This window comes from Bos indicus, chromosome 13 (assembly GCF_029378745.1).
Source record: "Bos indicus isolate NIAB-ARS_2022 breed Sahiwal x Tharparkar chromosome 13, NIAB-ARS_B.indTharparkar_mat_pri_1.0, whole genome shotgun sequence".
Lineage (NCBI taxonomy): Eukaryota > Metazoa > Chordata > Mammalia > Artiodactyla > Bovidae > Bos > Bos indicus.
In genome coordinates, this window is record NC_091772.1 from 379,402 (window position 1) to 404,583 (window position 25,182).

Consider the following 25,182-nt stretch of genomic DNA (forward strand, 5'->3'; position numbering starts at 1 on the left):
CTGACAGTTTCTAACTCTCTGAGAGGCTCTAAGCTATTTGAATATCTTAAGTTTCCCGTGCCTCTTGAGGCTGGAAGACTGTAAACAATCATATGCATAGTTGTAGGAGTCCAGGTAAACTTGTCAGGCGAGTTAGAGAGCCATCTGAGGGGTTTGGATTTAAACAATCGTAGTTGCCCAGGAACTTTATTAATTGGAGCTGTAAGTTAACTCTTTGTCAGAGAGAACGAGATGGTGGTAGGGGACAGCCCCCAGTAAAGTCAAAGGTGAGAGCACAAAGCAATAAAGTAGGGCAGACTCTGGTTTTTTGGGGGTAGATGCTCGAGAATATCCGGGGGGACTCCTGACGCTCAATCCTGCCTTTGCATATGCCGAGCCTCCTTCCTCATGACCTTTCTCACGAGTGGAATGTCTCTCGCTGGCTCCCGGCAGTTTACCAACAAAATGGATGATAGAAATCAGGGACGAACTATTTAAACTTGGATAAGAAATATGACAACAACAACAGAAAAACAATAATGTACAAAACCAGAAGTTAAACCTATAGAAAGAACAGGATGTGACTCACAAGCAGAAACATCAAAGTAGACAGCAGACGTGAGGAATGGGCTTGTGCCCCGACAAAGATGATGGAACTTCAAGTTCTTTCTCTGAGACATTGGTTAAAACAATACAGATTTTACTGGGTGCTCATTCTGCCTATTCCCCTAAATGCCCCACTGGAACACATCTATATTGTCCACAATAGAATGAGAACACTTTCTCTTTTCCATCAATCCAATTATACTTAAACTCTGACAGAATTAGCAGTTGGCATCTTCTGCTTTGCCATCTCGAGTCAGACTTTGTTGCACCATAACTTTCTCATGGCCTGTTTGATTTCTGCATTCTTCAGAGTGTAAATCAGAGGATTGAGCAAGGGTGTCACAATAGTGTAAAACACAGCCACCATCTTGTCCACTGGAAATACAGTTAAAGGGCGAGCATATATGTATATACATGGTATAAAGAATAAGACAATAACAATAATGTGGGAGGTACATGTGGAAAGGGCTTTCCTTCTTCCTTCTCTGCTACAGTTACTCAGAGAATGTAAGATTAAAACATAGGAGATAAGCAGCAACAGGAAACTCACCATGCATATGTTAAACATATGAGTAGGTTAATGACATAAGCATCCACACAGGCAAGTTGCAACAAAGGTTGTATATCACAGAAATAGTGATCAATAACATTGGGGCCACAGAAGGGTAATTTCAAAGCCAAGAGAATCTGTGCTGAAGAATGGATACAGGCCCCCACCCAGGCCAGTTTCACTAGTGTGTCACAGATACACTGGCTCATGATGGCTGTGTACTGCAAGGGCTTGCAAATGGCCACATAGCGATCAAAGGACATGAGGACAAGTACCAAGATCTCCATGCACCCAAAGAAGTGAAATGCAAAGATCTGAGTCATGCACTCATTGAAGGAGATGGCTTTCTTCTCAGATACAGAATCTACAATCAACCTAGGGGCAGTGGTTGTCGAAAAACAGGCATCAGCAAAGGATAAGTAGAAAAGGAAGAAGTACATGGGGCTCTGAAGTGTCTGGCTATATTGTATGGTCATCACAATTATGAAGTTTGCCAACAGAGTCCCAAGGTATAGAAATAAGAGGATAACAGATACTACTTTCTCTTTTAGTAGATTCTGTGTTAACCCAAGCAGTATGAACTCGTTAACACTACTGTTCATCTCCATGGTTATGGTGAATGTGGAACAGGCACAGCTGAGAAGTGGTTCATCTGCAAAAAAAAAAAGTTGGAGAAATGGTGACTTGGCAATTGCAATGTATATGGATGCAGAATTGCTATTTTAGAGTTCAAATTTCATCAAACATATAACTTGGTGTTTCTCAAAGTTTTCATACACTATACTCACTCAAGAATTTTTTTTTTTTTTTTTTAATGTTGACATGCTTTAAACATTGGCATTGATTCAAGGTCTTCTTATGGGTTGCCAATTTTTTTTTTTTTTTTTTGGTTGGGGGGAGCTTTCAAGTGATTGTGCATTCTGCCATGATCTGAAAACTAGTGAATTTGCTTTATTATCTTAATCAGATCATTTTAATGTCTTAATACTCTTTCTTTATATGACAGAGAATCTAATAGATACATTATTAAGCATATGCATATGTATATAATGTGTATGCACATCAACCACTGATAATAATATCCTTATATAATTTAGAAATAATATATTTGGAGATTCTCTTCTGAGTGAATACATTTCTTAATTTGAACAACAGTTTGTAGCCATTATTCCTGATCTCTTCAGTATCTTTGTTGGGTTATACTTAAGAAAAAAGCTTATTTTTCCATCTTTAGGTTCATTGAAGCTATAAGTTTACCTGTATTGCCAGTTAGGGCACATGAGATATTTGAGCAAATCATTGAGGCTAGCAATATTTTGGAAAATTGCTATATATTTGATATAAACCCTTACATATGTTAGATGCATGGTAGTAAATTTCACATTCTGTGGACTCAACCTGTTATTTCACTTTCTATATTTCTGTAACCCATGTACTATCCTCCTTCATATCTGATTCTCCTACCACTATCATCTAGAAGATTGCATTCTTTCCATTTTTATCTCTTTAAAATGTAAGTTTAAAAATGTATTTCAGAAATTCAACATAAAAATACATCTCCTTGCTCTCCTTTACTTTTTCCTTATATGCATATATCTATATAATTTCAATCATCTTATTATATTTTCTGATTTTCCTTTTTTAACTTACAAGCCTTTTCTATGTTAGCTAAACAGTATTTGTAGTGTAATTATTTACTTAGCAATTATAAATAAACATGATGTTAGTCACTCAGTCATGCTTGACTCTTTGTAACACCATGGACTCCACCAGGCTCCTCTGTCCATAGTATTCTCCAGGCAAGAATACTGGAGCGTGTTGCCATTCCTTCCTCCAGGGGATCTTCTCAACCCACATATCAAATCCAGGTCTCCTTCATTGCAGACACATTCTTTACCAGCTGAGCCACCAGGGGAGCCCAAAATTAACATATCAAAATCTTAAAATATAAATTCTACCATTTATTTTTTTGTTTTGCCAAATTTTCACCTTAATTAAAATATTTTTAATAAACTCTTCTCATATAGCTTGTGCTTATTTTAATAGTTTAATCACGAGACAGCAAAAGAGACACTGATGTATAGAACAGTCTTATGGACTCTGTGGGAGAGGGAGAGGGTGGGAAGATTTGGGAGAATGGCAATGAAACATGTAAAATATCATGTAGGAAACGAGTTGCCAGTCCAGGTTCGATGCATGATGCTGGATGCTTGGGGCTGGTGCACTGGGACAGCCCAGAAGGATGGTATGGGGAGGGAGGAGGGAGGAGGGTTCGGGATGGGGAACACATGTATACCTGTGGTGGATTCATTTTGATATTTGGCAAAACTAATACAATTATGTAAAGTTTAAAAATAAAATAAAATTAGAGGAAAAAAAAACAGTTTAATCAAATATATGCCCAGGGGATTGCTAATATAAATATCACTATTTTAAGTCCCATGGACTGTAGCTCACCAGGCACCTCTGTCCATGGGATTTTCCAGGCAAGAATACTAGAATGGGTGGTCATTTCCTTCTCTGGGGGATCTTTCTGACCCAGGAATAGAGCCCACATCTCCTGCATTGCAAGCATATTCTACCACTGAGCCACCAGGGAAGCCCATAATTATTGACACTATTCTCAAATAATCTTTCAACTTGGTTGCTTCACTATTTATTAGAAAATTAATTACTGTATGGGTATATCTGCATAATAAAATTTCCAAAGCTTGCAATGTATTACAGGGTGAGAAAAGTGCCCTTCAAAAATTCATACTTAACCAATCCCATGGTTGTTTTAGTCACTCAGTCCTGCCAGACTCTTTGTGACTCCATGAATCCAACAAGGCTCCTCTATACATGGGATTCTCCAGGCAAGTGGTCTGCCATTCCCTTCTCCAGGGTATCTTTCTGACCCAAGGATCAAACCCAGGTTTCCTGCAATACAAGCAGATTCTTTACCATCTGAGACACCAGGAGAGCCCATAAACTGGAAGTAAAAGTCAGTTCTTTACACATTCTGCTGGGTTTAAAGACATATATCTATATATATCTATATCTACATATATGTATGTAAACACACACACGTGAAATATTTTTATGTACAAATTAGGTTATTTTCCATTGTTTCTAAAACTATAACAATATGGCACAAATTATAAATAAAAAATTAACTTGATGCATTATTATATTTGCTTAGTTAACAATTAAAATTATGAAATATGTATTTTATGAAATATACATTTTGATTAGCAATAGAGTATAACATTTTTGTATATTTTAATTTATTATGTTTCATTTGTTTTGAATTTTGTATGTTGAGTCTGTTTAATTTTTGATATCTTTAAGTTTTGAGCTCTTTTTTTTTTCAACATTATGCAATACACTCTATCAATTTTAAACTCCTGTTTCCGTTTTAGTCAAGCATGCCTTTAAATTTTAATGTCAAATGAAACACATTTTAATGTGAATTTTAATGTACACTTCCTCTTTCTGATTAATCATCAGTTATTTAGTGATCAATAACACCATCAACTCAGTCATCAAATGTGTACTGAGAACCTACTCATATTTGGAGTCAACTTATAGAGCATGAAAAGACGTCTTCAACCTCCTCACACTGACATTGGAGGGATACCATTTCTCTATGTAAGATTCTTAATCATTGAAAAACTACACACAACTCTGCAATAATACCAAATGAATTTTAACTCCATATCAGAAAGATCCTAGAAAATAAGTTGATTGGTCGTTAAAGGTTTAAACATGGGAAATAAGTGAAATTATGGCTTTAATTGAGTTAAACTTCAATTTCCAACAAAGTTTTCTGAAAATTAAATATTCAAAAAGTTTATAAAGGGTTTCTCTAAGTAAGATAAATATATCAGTATCAGTAAATCAAACTATTTAACTCTAGTAAAGTTACACATCTAAATACAATTAGGTTTTCCTTGCAGTTGAGCTAAAATAATATTAGTTCACTATGAGAAATTAGAAATATCACAGTAATTACAAACTTTGATTGGAAGTTGAAATTTTCTCTGCTGATTATGAAAAAAAAAGAAAAGAAATCAGTGATTATTTAATTTTAATACATTAGGTTTCCAGTAGGGGATAAAACAAAAGAGAGGGAGCCCTTTGCTGTGAGAAGAGGAGGAGTTAGGATAGAAGAGTGATGAAATATTTTTGGAAAGGGAAGATGCATTGCTTCAGGAAAAATAGATGCTCCCATCATTAAAAACTGCACTCTTATTAAATCCAAACGTTTTAAGAGACAAATTCTGGGTAGGTCACAGACAACCATGATTCCAGTTCAACTAATTCTATTTTTTTTTTTTTTTTAAGTAAGCAAAGAGAAGGTTTGGGACATAAAAACAGGTAAGCATCATTGAAGGATGTATGCAGTAGTTTAAATCAATTCTACCTGAGAATTTTATTATTGAATTCAGCCATTATCTCCAAACTTTTCTGGACCACCCTGCCTTTTTGATTTGGGAGGGCATCATGGTAGTAGAAGGTCTTTTCCCTTCCTTGATCCTTACATTTTACTTTTACCTACTGGACTGTTAACCAACTCAAATATATTTGGATATTTGGTGCCAATTTTTTTCCATTCTTCCTAAGTTAAATAACCATCTGCTTCTATCTCCTATGTTCCATATATATGTGTATGTGTATATATATATATGTGTGTGTGTGTGTGTGTGTGTGTATATATATGATTGAATAAGGCAATCCAGGATTAAATATTATTCTTTTTCCATAATCTTATCATTCAAACAAGTTTTTGCTTGTGCTATTTCATTTGACATAAATTTTTTTTGCAAGGTAACTGGATTGGCCATGTGATTCATCCATTTCTAGTTACAAAGCATGATCTGTGATACAGAGTGTTTTAATTAAGACACTTAGGCTAGAACTAGAAAGGGATGTTATTACATAGCCTCTCTGTCAGCATTCACCCTACATCTAATATAAAAAATCAAATTCTAATCATCACATAGATTTCATCTTAGAAAAGAAAAATCATGAGTCATGAGAGAAGGATGGCAATTGGTATCTCAAATTTCTGTCCAGACTCCAAAACCAAGTGCATTAAACTGCATGCTGAGGCTAATATTAAAGCAAAAAATAAAAATAAAGATCTAACTGGATAGTAGTGAAGAGGAGGAAAGAAGCAGACTAATGCAGTCAGAACAGGAGAGAGGAGTGAGCAGGTACAGGGAAAGAGCCGGGGATGGGATATAGAAAGACATAGAGTGAGAAGGAGAGAAAACATCTTAGAGAAAGTCATTTTATCTGAGATTTCATCCCACAGTTCAGCTTCTTTCTTCCTGAACAACCATGCCATCACTTACCCCAATTAAAGAGAGAGTGTTGTTGTGTGTCATCGCAAGGATTGTCAAGGATCCTGAAAACCCAGGTGTGTAGAAAGTGGAGCCCAGTTTCATACTCTGTCTCAGAAGCATCAGGACTGACCATAGACTTTAAACCAGGAGCTCACCAAGAGAGAAATTTCTGCCAAGCTGACCTTCATTCCATGGTTTGCATCCTCTGTGAGCAGAGGTGCCTTTGAGAGGTAGTTCAGCCATGTGCTGAGTCCAGGGAAGGCCTAGGAAGCCTGAACCACCATAATTCTTCATTGGTAGAAACACTCCCCAAGAGCTCTGTCATTTATTGGAAGACACACTGAATATAGATTCCAAGAGATCAGTGTTTAGGGCTCAGATTGTAAAGAATCTGCCTGCAATACAGGAGACCTGGGTTCAATCCCTGGGTTGGGAAGATCCCTTGGAAGAGTGCAACACCCTCCAGTATTGTCGCCTGGAGAATCTCATTGACAGAGGAGCCCGGCAGGCTATAGTCCATGGGGTCACAAAGAGTCAGACATAACTGAGAGACTAAGAACAGCACAGAAGAAAATATTTCAGACAGATTGAGAAACTTACCTCTTTTCTTACAACCAGATGACTTCCAACAGAGTGTATTTTTCATATCTTCAACTTTCATTTACTTAGAAGGTCAATTATGTGAAGCTTAAATAAAATACACAAACTATACTTCATTGAGATTTATCATTGCCTTCTATCACAAGTGATGATGGGATGTAAAGAGTTTATGGAGAAAGGGAACTCTTCATGTAGCCATAATTTACACAGCTCCTTCCTGGAAACACTGGGTCAGACAGAACAGCAAGGTCTGTATTGGAGCAGAGAGAATGCTCTGAAAATGGAGTGAATGTCTTAATTCAGTTCTTGGAAACTTAATTATTCCTACACTCTGAGACATAAATGCCTCTGTGGCCAGCTTCCTTCCCACTGTATCTCTCTCTCTCTCTCTCTCTCTGTGTGTGTGTGTGTGTGTGTGTGTGTGTGTGAAAAATCATGAGGCTAAGTGTTTTATTTTTACTGGATATTTATAGAAATTCACACAAGAGTTTGCAAATGCTTAAGGTAGGCTTTAAGCCTCAGGAGCTCCAAGGAAACTATTTCTTCCAAACCAGTCCCAAGTGATATGCAATGAGCTACCTTGCTCAAAGCCCAAGGGAAAAATCAAGCCTTGGGGACAACTGGTTAAACTTCAACTCATATGACTTGATTTGAGGTAATTTTGTTCGCTTCTGCATAAACTTTGCTTAACTCCATCTCTTCTAGAGGCCTGGAAGTCTTTGAAGGCAGTTGAAAGCCTGTAGATGAAATATGTGTGGTTAACTACTCTTGTTTGTATTATATCAACTTGTGAACTGGTTTCCCTAGTGGCTCAGATGGTAAAGCATCTGCCTGCAATGTGGGAGAGCAGGGTTCAATCCCTGGGTCGGGAAGACCCCTAGAGAAGGAAATGGCAAGCGACCCCAGTACCCTTGCCTGGAAAAGCCCATGGACAGAGGAGCCTGGTAGGCAACAGTCCATGGGGTCACAAAAGGGTTGGATATGACTGAGTGACAGCACTTTCACTTTCAAAGTGTGAATTACAGTTATCATCTATATCAAAGGGCTAATGTGAGCAATAATTACAGTTCTTTGGCAAATCTGAAACATTAATATGTTAATGTTTTTCTTTCTATTGTTTATTAATTTACTTTTTAAATAGAGTTGATTTACAATGTTTTGTTAATTTCAGTTGTACAGCAGATACATTAGGTTGGGCAAAAAGTTTACTAAAGAGATTAGTAAAACCTAATCTCTAAGACAATTTTGTCTTCCCTCCAGAAATATTTCCCAAAATATCAAATGAGTAGCAAGAAGTGATTCTTTTAGTAATTTTTTTCATTCTTTTTTTACTTTTAGATTGTAAGTAAGCATAAAATTCAAGTCTTCTTAATTTTCATTTGAGGATATTGAATTGCCAAATCAGAGTTCATAAGTGATCTAAGACTGAAATGAAAACGAAATTATTTCCTACAATTTATGCTATTTTTTATCATATTACATTACTTACTGTTCAGTTCAGTTCAGTTGCTCAGTCGTGTCTGACTCTTTGCAACCCCATGAACCGCAGCACACCAGGCCTCCCTGTCCATCACCAACTCCCGGAGTCCACCCAAACCCATGTTCATCGAGTCGGTGATGCCATCCAACCATCTCATCCTCTGTTGTCCCCTTCTCCTCCTGCCCTCAATCTTTCCCAGCATCAAGGTCTTTTCAAATGAGTCAGCTCTTCGCATCAGGTGGCCAAAGTACTGGAGTTTAAGCTTCAACATCAGTCCCTCTAATGAACACCCAGGACTAATTGCCTTTAGGATGGACTGGTTGGATCTCCTTACAGTCCAAGGGACTCTCAAGAGTCTTCTCCAACACCACAGTTCAAAAACATCAATTCTTCTGGACTCAGCTAGTCCAACTCTCATATCCATACATCACTGGAAAAACCATAGCCTTAACTAGATGGACCTTTGCTGACAAAGTGATGTCTCTGCTTTTTAATATGCTGTCTAGCTTGGTCATAACTTTCCTTCCAAGGAGTAAGCATCTTTTAATTTCATGGCTGCAATCGCCATCTGCAGTGATTTTGGAGCCTGGAAAAATAAAGTCAGGCGCTGTTTCCACTGTTTCCCCATCTATTTGCCATGAAGTGTTGGGGCCAGATGCCATGATTTTAGTTTTCTGAATGTTGAGCTTTAAGCCAACTTTCTTTATCATATTACATTACTTACTGTTCAGTTCAGTAAGTTCTCTCTTAGTTCAGTTCAGTTCACTCTCCTCTTTCATTTTCATCAAGAGTCTCTTTAGTTCTTCTTCACTTTCTGCCATAAAGGTGGTGTCATCTGCATGTCTGAGGTTATTGATATTTCTCTGAGCAACCTTGATTTCAGCTTGTACTTCCTCCAGCCCAGCGTTTCTCATGATGTACTCTGCATATAAGTTAAATAAGCAGGGTGACAGTATACAGCCTTGACATACTCCTTTTCCTATTTGGAACCAGTCTGTTGTTCCATGTCGAGTTCTAACTGTTGATTCCTGACCTGCATACAGGTTTCTCAAGAGGCAGGTCAGGTGGTCTGGTATTCCCATCTCTTTCATAATTTTCCACAGTTTATTGTGATCCACACAGTCAACCCCTGTCAAATAATGCTCATCCATATAAAATTTTTGTCTGATATGAAATTTTGAATTTTTTATTCAACCTTAAATGTTTTATTTTTCATTAGAAACCATCATTATCCTATTCCGCACTTTCCTCATGGCACTTTTCACTTCTTTGTTCCTCAAAGTGTAAATCAAAGGATTGAACAAGGGAGTTAAGATGGTATAAAATATGGCTACCATTTTGTCAAAGGAGAAAGAATATGGAGGTCATACATACATAAATATGCACAGGATAAAGAACAAAACCACAACAGCAATGTGAGATCCTCCTGTGGAGAGGGCTTTCTGCTGCCCTTTGGAGCTATGTGTTCTCAGAGACAGCAAGATGACCCCATAGGAGACAAGCAACAAGGAGAAGATTAGGATGCAGATAAACCCACTGTTGGTGACTATCAAAAGGCCAAAAATGTGAGTGTCAGTGCAGGCAAGCTCCAGCAATGGGTACAAGTCACACATGAAGTGATAGATGACATTAGGGCCACAAAAGGGCAGCTGGAAAGTGAAGATAATATGTATCATTGAATGAACAAAGCCCCCTGTCCAGGCTACCATCAGAAAGGCACAGAGTCTGTGGTTCATGATAGAAGAATAGTGCAAGTGCTTGCAGATGGCCACGTAATGGTCATAGGCCATGGCACTGAGGACAATCACCTCCACCCCAGCAAAGAAGTGTTCAGCAAAGAGCTGGGTCATGCAGCCTTCGAAGGAAATAGTTTTCCTCCAAAGGAGAGAGTCCACAATCATCTTTGGGACAATGATGAAGGTGAAGCATGCATCCAGGAAGGACAGAAAAGCCAGGAAGAAGTACATGGGGGAGCCCCGGAGTGCTGGGCTGCTACTGATGGTCACCACAATTAACAAGTTGCCCCCAACAGTTCAATGTAAAAGAACAAAAATACAACAAACATTATTTTTTGCATGGTTGGATTCTGTGAAAGCCCCAGGAGGACAAACTCAGTTACAAAGCTTTGGTTTTGCATAATTTCCAAGGAAAAGGTGAAAGGTACCACAGTGAGCATGTAGAATCTACAGTTAGAAGAAAGACAAATGTGCCTCAGACCAGATTTGAGAGTCATCATAGTTATCAACAAATTGGTGCATCCATGTGAAAAATTGACTTATGTTCTTGTGCTTGCTTTTTCATTAAGAATGCAAAGCTAGAAATTTGTTGAAGGTGGTAGGGGGATACCAGGAAGAATTGAAGTTTAGATAAACTGTTAAATGTTTTAAGATACAGCTTCAATGTAAGAGAAGGGTAGGGATCCACCTGGGGTGGGGGTAAGAAATAGTTGTTATCTCAACTGCCAACTCTGGTCATATGTTAATAGTAGTGGGTTCCTGGAGTGAATTGTGAGAAGAATTCTGAAGCCCAATCCATGTTCTGAGTAAAGGAAAAGAGCAGTTTATTGGTCATGCCTGCCATGTGCATGGGTGGGAGAAGGGGGGGTTGCATGCCATCCACGATCAGGTGACTTCCTTATCTACAGATAGAAGGAGAAATAAGACAAACCTGAAGAAGTTCTTGGATCATGGCTATACTCCTAGTTATTTCTTTAAAATCTAGAAAAAAACTGAGACTTTAAAATCAACTAATTCATTCTTCAAAAAAAAAAAAAAAGAAAGAAAGAAAGATCATTGGGAACACACCTTGCTGTAGACTAATACATAATAAATATCCATGTGTTAAGTTGGCTTTCTTTTCACTCATTATTTAAAAATGAGAAGCTGACAAAAATAAGTAATACCTACTAATATGTACTGTTATGATGACTAGGTTAAATAATGCAAGGAAGCAGTTGTTCAGAGTTAAGTGGCTAGGAAACAGTCCACGTTAGATCTTATTACCCAGTTTTACTGGTAGGAAGTCCATGCTTAAAGAAATAAAATTAAAGAAATAACAGATGCTGGCTCTGGAGTTTTAACCCAGAACCTCTGACTCCAGCATGAAAGTGACTGACTCTACAGGGAAAGAAGCAAAAATTTTTCTAGCAAGAGCTTCAGAGCAGGAGGGGCTTCTCTAGAGTCGCCATTCACTGTAGAGGTTATAACCTGATTCCTGTATTCATGTTTGACTGATGCTTCTTGATGAAGGACACAGAGCCAATTATGTAGAATCAGAAGGTAATCGCTGGATTATTTAGATACAAACTGACAGTAACTACATAGGTAAGAATAGAAACAGAATGCTGACTATAGCCAGAGCCTGAGGCTTTATTCATTGCTAAGAATTTATTCAAAGTGGCCCAATCAGATCAAGCAGTACTCACGAGTGTGTGTCTGTTTCAAATGTATATGACTTACTGTAATGTATGGAGATTCACATATAACATCCCTACCCATTTCATACAATTATAATGAGGGTCAAATTGGAAAATGTGAAATTGCTGCTTATGATAAAATGCCCTTACTGATTTTAGTGACTCTTCTCTCACTTAAAAAGCCAAGCAGCTTACTCACAGAAAGCTTTTCCATTAGTCATCCAAATATTACTCCAACTTTTGACTTCGTTTCTTATAGCAAGACACAGCTTTGAAGAATGACTGTCCTTTGTTGTTTAGTCGCTCAGTCATGTTTGACTCTTTGTGACCCCATGGACTGTAGCCTGTCAGGCTCCTCTGTTCATAGGATTTCCCAGACAAGAACCCTGGAGTGAGTTGTCATTTCCTTCTTCAGGGGATCTTCCCAATGCAGAGATTGAACGTGCGTTGGCAGGTGGATACTTTACTGCTAAACAACCAGGGAAATATGATTGTGTCCTTCATTGTATATATGAGAAATGCATCAGTCAAGTGGCAAATGTGTGTGTGTGTGTGTGTACATATACATACTATCTATGCTTGTTAAATAGGGATGTAAAAGAATAATTGGGCTTTCTGAAATAATTAAAAATGAGTTGACTTTTATGAATGACACTGATTGCTAACAAAAATGATTGAAAATATGAATAAAACTAGAAAATATACAGATGTATATACAACACGTATTTACTTACTTCAAAACAAATTCTTTCCAGAGTACTTCAGTTCAGTCGCTCAGTTCTGTCCAACTCTTTGTGACCCCATGAATTGCAGCAAGCCAGGCCTCCCTGTCCATCACCAACTCCCAGAGTTCACTCAAACTCATGTGCATCGAGTCGGTGATGCCATCCAGCCATCTCATCCTCTATTGTCCCCTTCTCCTCCTGCCCCCCAACCTCCCAGCATCAGAGTATTTTCCAATGAATCAAATCTTCGCATGAGGTGGCCAAAGTACTGGAGTTTCAGCTTAACATCATTCCTTCCTAAGAACACCCAGGACTGATCTCCCTTAGAATGGACTGGTTGGAACTCTTTGCAGTCCAAGGGACTCTCAAGAGTCTTCTCCAACACCACAGTTCAAAAGCATCAATTCTTCAGCATTCAGCTTTCTTCACAGTCCAACTCTCACATCCATACATGACCAATGGAAAAACCATAGCCTTGACTAGACGGGCCTTTGTTGGCAAAGTAATGCCTCTGCTTTTCAATATGCTATCTAGGTTGGTCATAACTTTCCTTCCAAGGAGTAAGCGTCTTTTAATTTCATGGCTGCAGTCACCATCTTCAGTGATCTTGGAGCCCAAAAAAATAAAGTCTGACACTGTTTCCCCATCTATCTGCCATGAAGTGATGGTCGGACTGGATGCCATGATCTTCGTTTTCTGAATGTTGAGCTTTAAGCCAACTTTTTCACTCTCCTCTTTCACTTTAATCAAGAGGCTTTTGAGTTCCTCTTCACTTTCTGCCATAAGGGTGGTGTCATCTGCATATCTGAGGTTATTGATATTTCTCCCAGCAATCTTGATTCCAGCTTGTGCTTCTTCCAGCCCAGCGTTTCTCATGATGTACTCTGCATATAATTTAAATAAGCGGGGTGACAATATACAGCCTTGACATACTCCTTTTCCTATTTGGAACCAGTCTGTTGTTCCATGTCCAGTTCTAACTGTTGCTTCCTGACCTGCATGCAGGTTTCTCAAGAGGCAGGTCAGGTGGTCTGGTATTCCTATCTCTTTCAGAATTTTCCACAGTTTATTGTGATCCACACAGTCAAAGGCTTTGGCATAGTCAATAAAGCAGAAGTAGATGTTTTTCTGCAGCTCTCTTGCTTTTTTGATGATCCAGTGAATGTTGGCAATTTGATCTCTGGTTCCTCTGCCTTTTCTAAAGCCAGCTTGAACATCTGGAAGTTCATGGTTCATGTATTACTGAAGCCTGGCTTGAAGACTTTTCAGCAATACTTTGCTAGCATGTGAGGTGAGTGCAATTGTGTGGTAGTTTGAGCATTCTTTGGCATTGCCTTTCTTTGGGATTGGAATGAAAACTGACCTTTTCCAGTCCTGTGGCCACTGCTGAGTTTTCCAAATTTGCTGGCATATTGAGTGCAGCACTAGGATACTAGACATTCCTAAACAGCGCCTGGACTCTGAACTCCATATTCAACCATGTCATCAAGCAAACAAGAACATGAAACAAACCTTATAAGATCATTGGATAAGTTAATGACTATATATTAAAGAGTAAAAACTATCAGTATATGCAGAGACAATGAAATGAAATAAAGACATCAGGTCAAGATTCATAGAGATCTAGGTTCTAATCAAAGCTCTTGTACTAAGTTATATTATGTGATGAGAAAAGTTACTTAAAATTCTCAAGAGCTCAGATTCTATTCTGTAATTGTGTATAATAACAATACCTCTTGATAAGGTCCTTTGAAGAATCAGATAAGGCAATATTGATATTGATAAAGCCATTAATGCAGTTAGATGTACTGGAGATACTTGCCATAAGTGCAAACATCCTCCCAGAGCCTTTAACACAGAACAGAAATGATAATCCTTTTACTCCTAATTTGTGCTTTACCATGATCTAGGGTTACAAATATCTTTACTCATCCTTTTACACATTCACAAATATAAAATAGTTTTTTGGTTACCACAATGAAGATATGGTATCATTTAAATTTGTAACACTTTTAAGTCTTTAATAATTCCTGAATACAATTTTATACTCTTCAGATCCTCATGTGTGCATATGTGGGTGCTAAGTTGCTTCAATTGTTTCTGATTCTTTGTGGCCTTATGGACTGTAGCCTGCCAGGCCCCTCTGTCCATGGGATTCTCCAGGCAAGAATATTGTCATGGATTCCTGTGCCCTTCTCCAGAGGATCTTCCCAACCCAGGGATCAAACCTGCATCTCTTCTGTCTACTGGATTGGCAGGCAGGTTCTTTACCATTAGCATCAGCTAGGAAGCCCAGATCCTCAGGAGTCCAAATCTTTTTCAGGTAGTGTCATTGTACAAAGAAAATCAAATAATAAAAACAGTGGAGAGGAACAGCAAGGCTCTGTGTTAATCTAACAAGTAATTCTTAGGCTCTGTATTTCCCTAATCTGGGAAGTTTCTAAGAAATACTGTTTTAGAATCAAATGCACATTAAATATGAACAGATCAAACTGCTCTTTTTTTTAGATAAACGGAATTTCCAAAATTACTGTTAATACTTAGGCAATGGAGAGGACAGTGTCCGCAAAGTTTATGATCACAAGGTCTATGATTAGAAATTATTTAAAAGGTAATTAAACGTGCTGTGCTGTCCTGGATTGATTCTTAGAACAGAAAAGTGATAGCCATGGCAAAGTTAGTGAAACATGATTAAAATCTTGTGCTTCTATAAGAGTAATATAATCAATGTTCATTCCACAGTTTTGACAAATATACTACTAGCAATGTTAGATGATAATTACTCAGTTCAGTTCAATCGCACAGTCGTGTCCGAAATCTTAGCAACCCCATGAATTGCAGCACGCCAGGCCTCCCTGTCCATCACAAACTCCCGGGGTTCACTCAGACTCACGTCCATGGAGTCAGTGATGCCATCCAGCCATCTCATCCTCCGTCGTCCCCTTCTCCTCCTGCCCCCAATCTCTCCCAGCATCAGAGTCTTTTCCAATGAGTCAACTCTTCGCATGAGGTGGCAAAGTACTGGAGTTTCAGCTTCAGCATCATTCCCTCCAAAGAAGTCCCAGGGCTGATCTCCTTCAGAATGGACTGGTTGGGTCTCCTTGCAGTCCAAGGGACTCTCAAGAGTCTTCTCCAACACCACAGTTCAAAAGCATCAATTCTTCGGTGCTCAGCCTTCTTCACAGTCCAACTCTCACATCCATACATGACCAATGGAAAAACCATAGCCTTGACTAGACGGGCCTTTGTTGGCAAAGTAATGTCTCTGCTTTTCAATATGCTATCTAGGTTGGTCATAACTTTCCTTCCAAGGAGTAAGCATCTTTTAATTTCATGCCTGCAGTCACCATCTGCAGTGATTTTGGAGCCCCCTAAAATAAAGTCTGACACTATTTCCACTGTTTCCCCATCTATTTCCCATGAAGTGATGGGACCGGATGCCATGATCTTTGTTTTCTGAATGTTTAGCTTTAAGCCAACTTTTTCACTCTCCACTTTCACTTTCATCAAGAGGGCTCTTTAGTTCTTCTTCACTTTCTGCCATAAGGGTGGTGTCATCTGCATATCTGAGGTTATTGATATTTCTCCCAGCAATCTTAATTCCAGCTTGTGCTTCATCCAGGCAGCGTTTCTCATGATGTACTCTGCATATAAGTTAAATAAGCAGGGTGACAATATACAGCCTTGACATATTCCCTTTCCTATTTGGAAACAGTCTGCTGTTCCATGTCCAGTTCTAACTGTTGCTTCCTGACCTGAATACGGATTTCTGAATAGGCAGGTCAGGTTGTCTGGTATTCCCATCTCTTTCAGAATTTTCCACAGTTTATTGTGATCCACACAGTCGAAGGCTTTGGCATAGTCAAAAAAGCAGAAATAGATGTTTTTCTGGAACTCTCTTGCATTTTCGATGATCCAGTGGATGTTGGCAATTTGATCTCTGGTTCTTCTGCCTTTTCTAAAACCAGTTTGAACATCAGGAAGTTCACGGTTCATGCATTGCTAAAGCCTGGCTTGGAGAATTTTGAGCATTACTTTACTAGCGTGTGAGATGAGTGCAATTGTGCAGTAGTTTGAGCATTCTTTGGCATTGCCTTTCTTTGGGATTGGAATGAAAACTCACCTTTTCCAGTCCTGTGGCCACTGCTGAGTTTTCCAAATTTGCTGGCATATAACTCCAGTACTGTGGCCACCTCATGCGAAGAGTTGACTCTTTGGAAAAGACTCTGATGCTGGGAGGGATTGGGGGCAAGAGAAGAAGGGGACAATAGAGGATAAGATGGCTGGATGGCATCACTGACTCAGATGTGAGTCTCAGTGAACTCCAGGAAATGGTGATGGACAGGGAGGCCTGGCGAGCTGCGATTCATGGGGTTGCAAAGAGTTGGACACGACTGAGCGACTGATCTGATCTGATCGGATCTGAGTGTAGCACTTTCACAGCATCATCTCTCAGGATTTGAAATAACTCAACTGGAATTCCATCACCTCCACTAGCTTTGTTCGTAGTGGTGCTTTCTAAGGCCCACTTCACTTCACATTCCAGGATGTCTGACTCTAGATGAGTGATCACACCATCATGATTATCTGTGTCGTGAAGATCTTTTTTTGTATAGTTCGTCTGTGTATTCCTACCACCACTTCTTAGTATCTTATGTTTCTGTTAGGTCCATACCATTTCCATCCTTTATCGAGCCCATCTTTGCATGAAATGTTCCCTTGGTATCTCTAATTTTCTTGAAGAGATCTCTAGTCTTTCCATTCTGTTGTTGTCCTCTATTTCTTTGCATGGATCGCTGAGGAAGGCTTTCTTATCTCTTCTTGCTATTCTTTGGAACTCTGCATTCAAATGCTTTTATCTTTCCTTTTCTCCTTTGCTTTTTACTTCTCTTCTTTTCATAGCTATGTGTAAGGCCTCCCCAGAGAGCCATTTTGCTTTTTTGCATTTCTTTTCCATAGGGATGGTCTTGATCCCTGTCTCCTGTACAATGTCATGAACCTCAGACCATAGGTCATCAGGCACTCTATTTATGAGATCTAGTTCCTTAAATCTTTTTCTCACTTCCACTGTATAATCATAAGGAATTTGATGTAGGTCATACTTGAATGGTCTAGTGGTTTTCCCTACTTTCTTCAATATCAGTCTGAATTTGGTAATAAGGAGTTCATGATCTGAGCCACAGTCAGCTCCTGGTGTTGTTTTTGTTGACTGTATAGAGCTTCTCCATCTTTAGCTGCAAAGAATATAATCAATCTGATTTTGGTGTTGACCATCTGCTGATGTCCATATGTAGAGTCTTCTCTTGTGTTGTTGGAAAAGGGTGTTTGCTAGGACCAGTGCATTTTCTTGGCAAAACTCTATTAGTCTTGGCCCTGCTTCATTCCGTATTCCAAGGCCAAATTTGTCTGTTACTCCAGGTGTTTCTTGACTTCTTACTTTTGCATTCCAGTCCCCTAGAAGTAAAAGGACATCATTTTTGGGTGTTAGTTCTAAAAGGTATTATAGGTCTTCATAGAACCATTCAACTTCAGCTTCTTCACCATTACTGCTTGGGGCATAGACTTGGATTACTGTGATATTGAATGGTTTGCCTTGGAAAGGAACAGAGATCATTCTGTCATTTTTGAGATTGCATCCAAGTACTGCATTTTGGACTCTTTTGTTGACCATGATGGCTACTCCATTTCTTCTGAGGGATTCCTGCCCACAGTAGTAGATATAATGGTCATCTGAGTTAAATTCACCCATTCCAGTCCTTTTTAGTTCGCTGATTCCTAGAATGTCGACATTCACTCTTGCCATCTCTTGTTTGACCACTTCCAATTTGCCTTGATTCATGGACCTGACATTCCAGGTTCCTATGTAATATTGCTCTTTACAACATTGGACCTTGCTTCTATCACCAGTCACATCCACAGCTGGGTATTGTTTTTGCTTTGGCTCCATCCCTTCATTCTTTCTTGAGTTATTTCTCCACTGATCTCCAGTAGCATATTGGGCACCTACTGACCTGGGGAGTTCCTCTTTCAGTATCCTATCATTTTGCCTTTTCATACTGTTCATGGGGTTCTCAAGGCAAGAATACTGAAGTGGTTTGCATTCCCTTCTCCAGTGGACCACATTCTGTCAGATCTCTCCACCATGACCCGCCCGTCTTGGGTTGCCCCATGGGCATGGCTTAGTTTCATTGAGTTAGACAAGGCTGTGGTCCTAGTGTGATTAGATTGACTAGATTTCTGTGAGTATGGTTTCAGTGTGTCTGCCCTCTGATGCCTTCTTGCAACACCTACTGTCTTACTTGGGTTTCTCTTACCTTGGGCATGGAGTATCTCTTCACAGCTGCTCCAGCAAAGCACAGCCACTGCTCCTTACCTTGGACGAGGGGTATCTCCTCACCGCCACCCTTCCATATCTTCAACGTGGGATAGCTCCTGGGGAAAATAACTGAGGAGTGGATAGAAACTCTGTATTATCTTGGTAACTTTTCTATTAATCTAAAATTATTCCAAAATGAAAAGTTAATTAAAATAATATAATAATTGTTCAGTTTCCAATATAAAATATCTAGAAGCTACAGATTTATAGTCATGTGTCACTGAAGAAACCACAAAGCTTTTGAATCCTCTCTGATAAAATAGAGTACCATTTGTTCAAGCTGTTGACCTATGAGAGTCAAATAAGACAGTTACTATGAACTGCTTTATAATGTATAATTCCACATGAAGATGTGGAATATTGATATAAGCTTTATTTTTTTTAATAATGTTTTCACATACAAAGTGCACTGAAGAATCTATCATAAGAATAAAATAGATTTCTAAGTCTGGTTTTTAAAAAACAATGTCTTCTAAATTGCAATGAAACAGCTTCATTCATATTATCTAATTGGGAAAATGTTTTAGCAAATATTTTTAGAGTCATAAAAATGACTATATTTTTTATACAAGTAATCCCAACCCTAAAAATTATTCTAAGAGTGAAATAAAGTGATGTAAGTTTTATGGAAGATGATATTTCATTTATTAAAAAATTACAAATATCTAAAATGTTAATAAGATGTTTATGCAACTCAATCTACTATAAATTAATAACAAGATATGCTATGAATAAAACACTAATTAATAACATAAGGACATACTTGGTGAATTTTTACAGCGTGCTAAATGAAAAATTGTAGCAACCCTATTCATTAATAATGTATGAAGATAGTAGAAACTTTTTATTTTAACATGCATTTTGAAATAATAATAAGAAAAATTAACATTAAAAATCAATTTTGGAACCCACAACATTGTGTTATTTATCACCTAAATATTTGTTCAGGAAAAGACAATGTTTGAGGGTAATTTTATTACTTATCCAATGTAATTAATTTGTACTGGTGGAACCAACATGCTAACATAACATAGAAGTTAAGTTATGCACTGTAAGTATTTTCTTGCTGTAAAGAATCCACAGATAGCCAAATCATAGGCCTAGCCCTCCCTATCAGTTTTCCCTTCATATGTTTTTCTTGGAAACAGCTTGTTCTGTTCATATTCCTGAGAAAATATCTCACGGACTTCCCTTCCCTGACAACCATATTCTTCAGACGCTGGAGATTCACAGAAGATTGCTGACGGCCCTTTACACCATGAACTGAGGGCTCTGGACCATCTTTTGGACCTGGGACCCTGGAAATTTTGCCTCCTGGCTCTTACCATTACTCACTGTTTCCTTCCCATTCATTTTGGCAGCAACATTATTCTAGCATTGATCATTCTGAAAATAATATAGAAATTTCTGTGCCTAATTTAAAGCTGATGTAACTATTATATAATAGTTTGTATAATAGCATTATAAAATAAATATAATATTCAAAATTATATGAGAAATTAGTAATAAGGAATGTCACTATATGCAGTTTTCTAATTATATTTTAATATTAAATTGATAGATTAAAAACCCATTCTAATTACCTTCCAAGTTAAATTCCTTGAATTCACTGCATTTTATCCAGCATTGTTATTTACTTTAATAATAATAGTTTAATTTTTTATCTATTTAAGTATATTATTTTCCTTTATGGCCTGAGAAATGTGTTCTCTTCAGATTTCAGATCTTTTACTCTCCCCTCAAAATTGCTCTGCTAATTTCCCCAAAAGTCTCAACTTATATATACTTACTATCTTGGGAATTTAGAAAAATAGCCTTTCATTGTTCCTACCTGTGTTCTTCCTGACGGACGCCTGAGCCTTTTTTCCTTCTGTTGTCTTAGTGATTTAGTTCATATAAAGAGAGAGAAAAAGCCACAACAACTAGCACTAAGGCAGTTAGAGACTTCAGCCATTTAAATAAAATATTCTTGAACAACTCTGCAGCAGAAATTTAATGTTATTTATGACATCAAGTGTACATAGAGAAAATTAAATGAGCAAATTTAAAATCAGAAGATTCTACTCTGTCAGTTGAGTAAGACACTATTACCCTTCATGTCCTTTCCTGGACCATTCTTTAGTGCTTTTTGTGGGAAATTAACTAGGTTTTTCCAGTGGTCATGTATGGATGTGAGAGTTGGACTGTGAAGAAAGCTGAGCACCGAAGAATTGATGCTTTTGAACTGTGGTGCTAGAGAAGATTTTTGCGAGTCCCTTGGACTGCAAGGAGATCCAACCAGTCCATCTTCAAGGAGACCAGTCCTGGGTGTTCATTGGAAGGACTGATGCTGAGGCTTTGACCACCTCATTTGAAGAGTTGACTCATTGGAAAAGACCCTGATGCTGGGAGGGATAGGGGGCAGGAGGAGAAGGGGATGACAGAGGATGAGATGGCTGGATGGCATCACTGACTCCATGGACATGAGTTTGGGTGAACTCTGGGAGATGGTGATGGACAGGGAGGCCTGGCGTGCTGTGATTCATGGGGTCGCAAAGAGTCGGACATAACTGAGCGACTGAACTGAACTGAACTGGACTGAACTGAACTATTGTATTACCTATCAATAGTTCTCTAAGTAAATCATCTTAGTTCTACATAGGCATTATGTAGTCCACTTTTTTTCATCTGAAGCACTAGTTTGAGGGGTAAATGAATGATAAATATAACATATAAAGAAACAATAATTAAATGATAACAAATTAAGAAACAATAATGATAAATGATAACATATCAAGAAACAGTAAATAAAATGCTATCAACTAGCTCTAACAAAAATAATCAGATGTTGCATTTTATAGTTATTTGGATTTAACTTGAAGATAAAAAACTGATGATAGCTATAATTTCATTAGACTTGAATAGGAACACATAACCCTCCAAAAATATTTGTATTCAAACAGCTGCTATATATTCAACACTTAAATTATTTCAAGTCCTATCTAATTAATTTCACATGTATTATTTTATTTGTTTCCAAATCCTTTGGCCATGTGAACATATAATCTCCATTAAAAATAAACATTCTGAGGGCAAAAAGGTTTATAGAACTCGCCCAAATGTACATAACCAAGTGATAGACCACAGCTTGCCTTAAACATGGTAGCCTGCATCAAAATGCCCATAATTTTACATACTACATTACAATTTAAAGTCACCTGTGAATATGCAAAAATGTGAATTATAAATCTCACCATGTGTCAGTCTCTTGAAAATTCTGGTAATGGTAATATCCTTCTCTCTATGGAGAAACACCCATTCAACAGCTGGTCAAAACGTGAAATATAAAATTTCTAAGTCTTACTTCTACATCTAAGAGAGATGTTACAATTCTGGGAGATTGGTAAAGGATTTTCCCTACTGATTCTCAAACATTGTCTTCACCATGGTCTCAATGAAAACATAAAGGTGCAAAAGTTTCCTCCTTGACCTTTAAGTGGAATTTAAAGAGGTTTCCCTGAGAGGTCATGAACCTTAGGATTGAATCTCAGTTTCCTTCAGGGTATGGAAATTTCCCATCATTACAATTTTCCAAGACACAGTTATTTATGGTTTGACTTACTCAAGTGTTTGTAAAAATTTTATGACCCCAATCAGTTAGGGTTTTTTTTTTTTTTTTTTTGGCTTCTTCTGGGCTTCTATTTGTAGGTGCTTTCAATTCCCTTCATATTCAGAAAGAGAAACTGTATAAATTAGGACAGAACATAGTCCCTTTGCAGACTGTGGTGAAATGTCTGTTTATTTACTAAATGCAAAAGATGAGTTCTGGGATAAGACACAGCATCAATCCATAAAGGCATGTACTGTGTGGGAACTAGAGCAACAGTCATGCTTACTAAACAGTAACAACTTTTATGTGTGAATGTTTTTCATGCAAAAATGTATACATTAATCCATAATCTGCTTTTCTTCTCTCAGTATTTGATCTTGATATGCCATAATTTTAAAATTAAACGTACAATTTCCAGACCTTAAAGAAATTTTTCTCTTTTCAAATTTTTTTTAGAGAAATATTGACAGTTTGTTTACTCTGATGGGATGTAGCATTGCAATTGAAGCTGGAGGGAAAATTGCTCATGAGGTCCCTGCAGAAAGTCTATATCAATGAGTGTGCCCCTCTATACACTCTTGTATTCTACCTATTTTTAATGCTTAGTCACACACCCCAGAAAGAAGCAGTATTGCAGTGATCCATCAGAAGGGTAAATATTAATAATTGCCTACATTTCATTTGCATATGGTATTAAGGGACAAATGCTATTATATTTTCAATGATATTTTAGATGTTTTTCCTGACATGGAATAGCCGTCTGACATGGACCACTCTCCTGGAGGGGATATTTTTTAAATTATGACTCAACAACAGGACTCCAGCAATTAATCCTGAAACCCTGGTTCCTACTTCAAAATGCACGTAGCATCTTCTACTTTATTCCAAGTCCTGATTTGTTTAATCCTTTATTATTTGCTTCAGCTAGAGGAAGTGAGTGGGATAAGAAATAATATTGTGATGATGGGGTGGGGCAGATAATGTAACAGGTATGTTATAGAAAGAGGGTAAATTCAGAAAGACTGTACAAATCAGAAAAGGGAGAAGGACACAAGGAGCAAAAAGCACAAAGATTGTGTGAAATGAGAGGATGATGTGGGGGGGGAGTTAAGTGACCATATGGCTCTTTCAGAATTTATCCAGTAGTCCCTGCTTCCTGAGGGATTAAAATTCTATCCTGATCATTAATTAATTACATTATAGCACTTACATTAAATCTACAAATATAGAGGACTCAAGTCTGGACCATTTATCCTGTTCTTTAGGATTCTCTATTCATGGGAATATAGCAAAAAGTTTACAAACTAAAGCTTTGTGACATGTTCTTACAATTAGTAAATCTAGTTTCCTATCTAGTTTCCTATTCTTCTTTTCTTTTGTCACCAAACTTATTTAAAGACAGGCACACATGCATATAATTTTAGAATTTTTATATTAATTTCCATGAAAATATGTTTTGTCATTGGGACCAGTGTAAGAAAGCTATTAGTCATTCAAGTGGAAATACCATGGAAGAATTTGGATTTCCAGGTCTCAAACTCAAAGAATCTTTGCTCAAAGAAAGTGTGCCATGAAAGATGGGATGAAACACAGCTGGTGGATTCTGTAAGATGAGAAGTGAGTGATGACACTTATGTTGAATAACATAGAGGTCACTGGTGACCCAAAAAAGAAAAATTTAACTGAAGTGTGGCTGAAAGGGTTTAAACAGAACAGAAGAAGAGAAATGGGAGACAAGTGTTAGAGAATCTCTTGTGATTTGTAAGAAAGAGGAGAGAATGAAATGAAAGAGTACCTGATGAAGGAAAAGGAATCAATGGAAGATTTTACTTGAAAGATGAAGGATGTAACAGATTTGCTTCTTTGCTGATGTAAAATTATCAAATAAAAAGTGAAATGTAGATAAAATAGATATAGAAGCTATTTTTAGACCTCATGCAAACAAGGAAATAATGTCTAGTGTACAATAAAGAGGTTGATTGCTTTGCATAGGAGCATAGCTAACAAATTCACTTTTAAGAGTAGTTAAGAAGGTAGCTGAATGGGTGCTGGAAATTGGTAGATATAGTTGTAACAGTCTAAGGAAGTTCCCTTCAGATTGCTTACATTTTCAGAGTGAAATAAGAAGTAAGCTTATTTAATGTCTCCAAAGAAGTTGAATGTTTGCAACTGTTGTTTTTTTTTTATACCAATATTCTCCTTCAAATTAAAATGCTACCTTATTCCTACTTTGTAATGTCTTTGTATCATAAATAGTAGTGAAATTTTCTATTCTTATACACAGGTTAGATTATTTACAGTCAATTATCCACAGTGAGTTTCTTTAAAAAAAAGCAGCAAGACCAAGATTTGCTTCAAAACAAGAGCATTAAAGAACCAAACAAAAAAGGTGATCAGTGAGCTGAAAAGTGATATGTTTAATGAATAAAGCTATTTCATGTGAAGAAATTAGGGAGACCTACAGAAGAGAGAAGAGATTTGTGGAGTATAATTGCAGGTAGTAACTTCAGCAAGAATGGTCAGAATGGCCTT

General features: G+C 37.7%; 2 pseudogenes; both read right to left on the reverse strand.

Annotated features, from left to right (window-relative positions):
* Positions 1 to 695: 695 nt before the first annotated feature.
* Positions 696 to 1,962, reverse strand: LOC139186373 (olfactory receptor 4C11-like; annotated as a pseudogene).
* A 7,779-nt stretch (positions 1,963 to 9,741) lies between these two features.
* LOC139186374 (olfactory receptor 4C15-like) lies at positions 9,742 to 10,682 on the reverse strand (annotated as a pseudogene).
* Between the last annotated feature and the right edge of the window lie 14,500 nt (positions 10,683 to 25,182).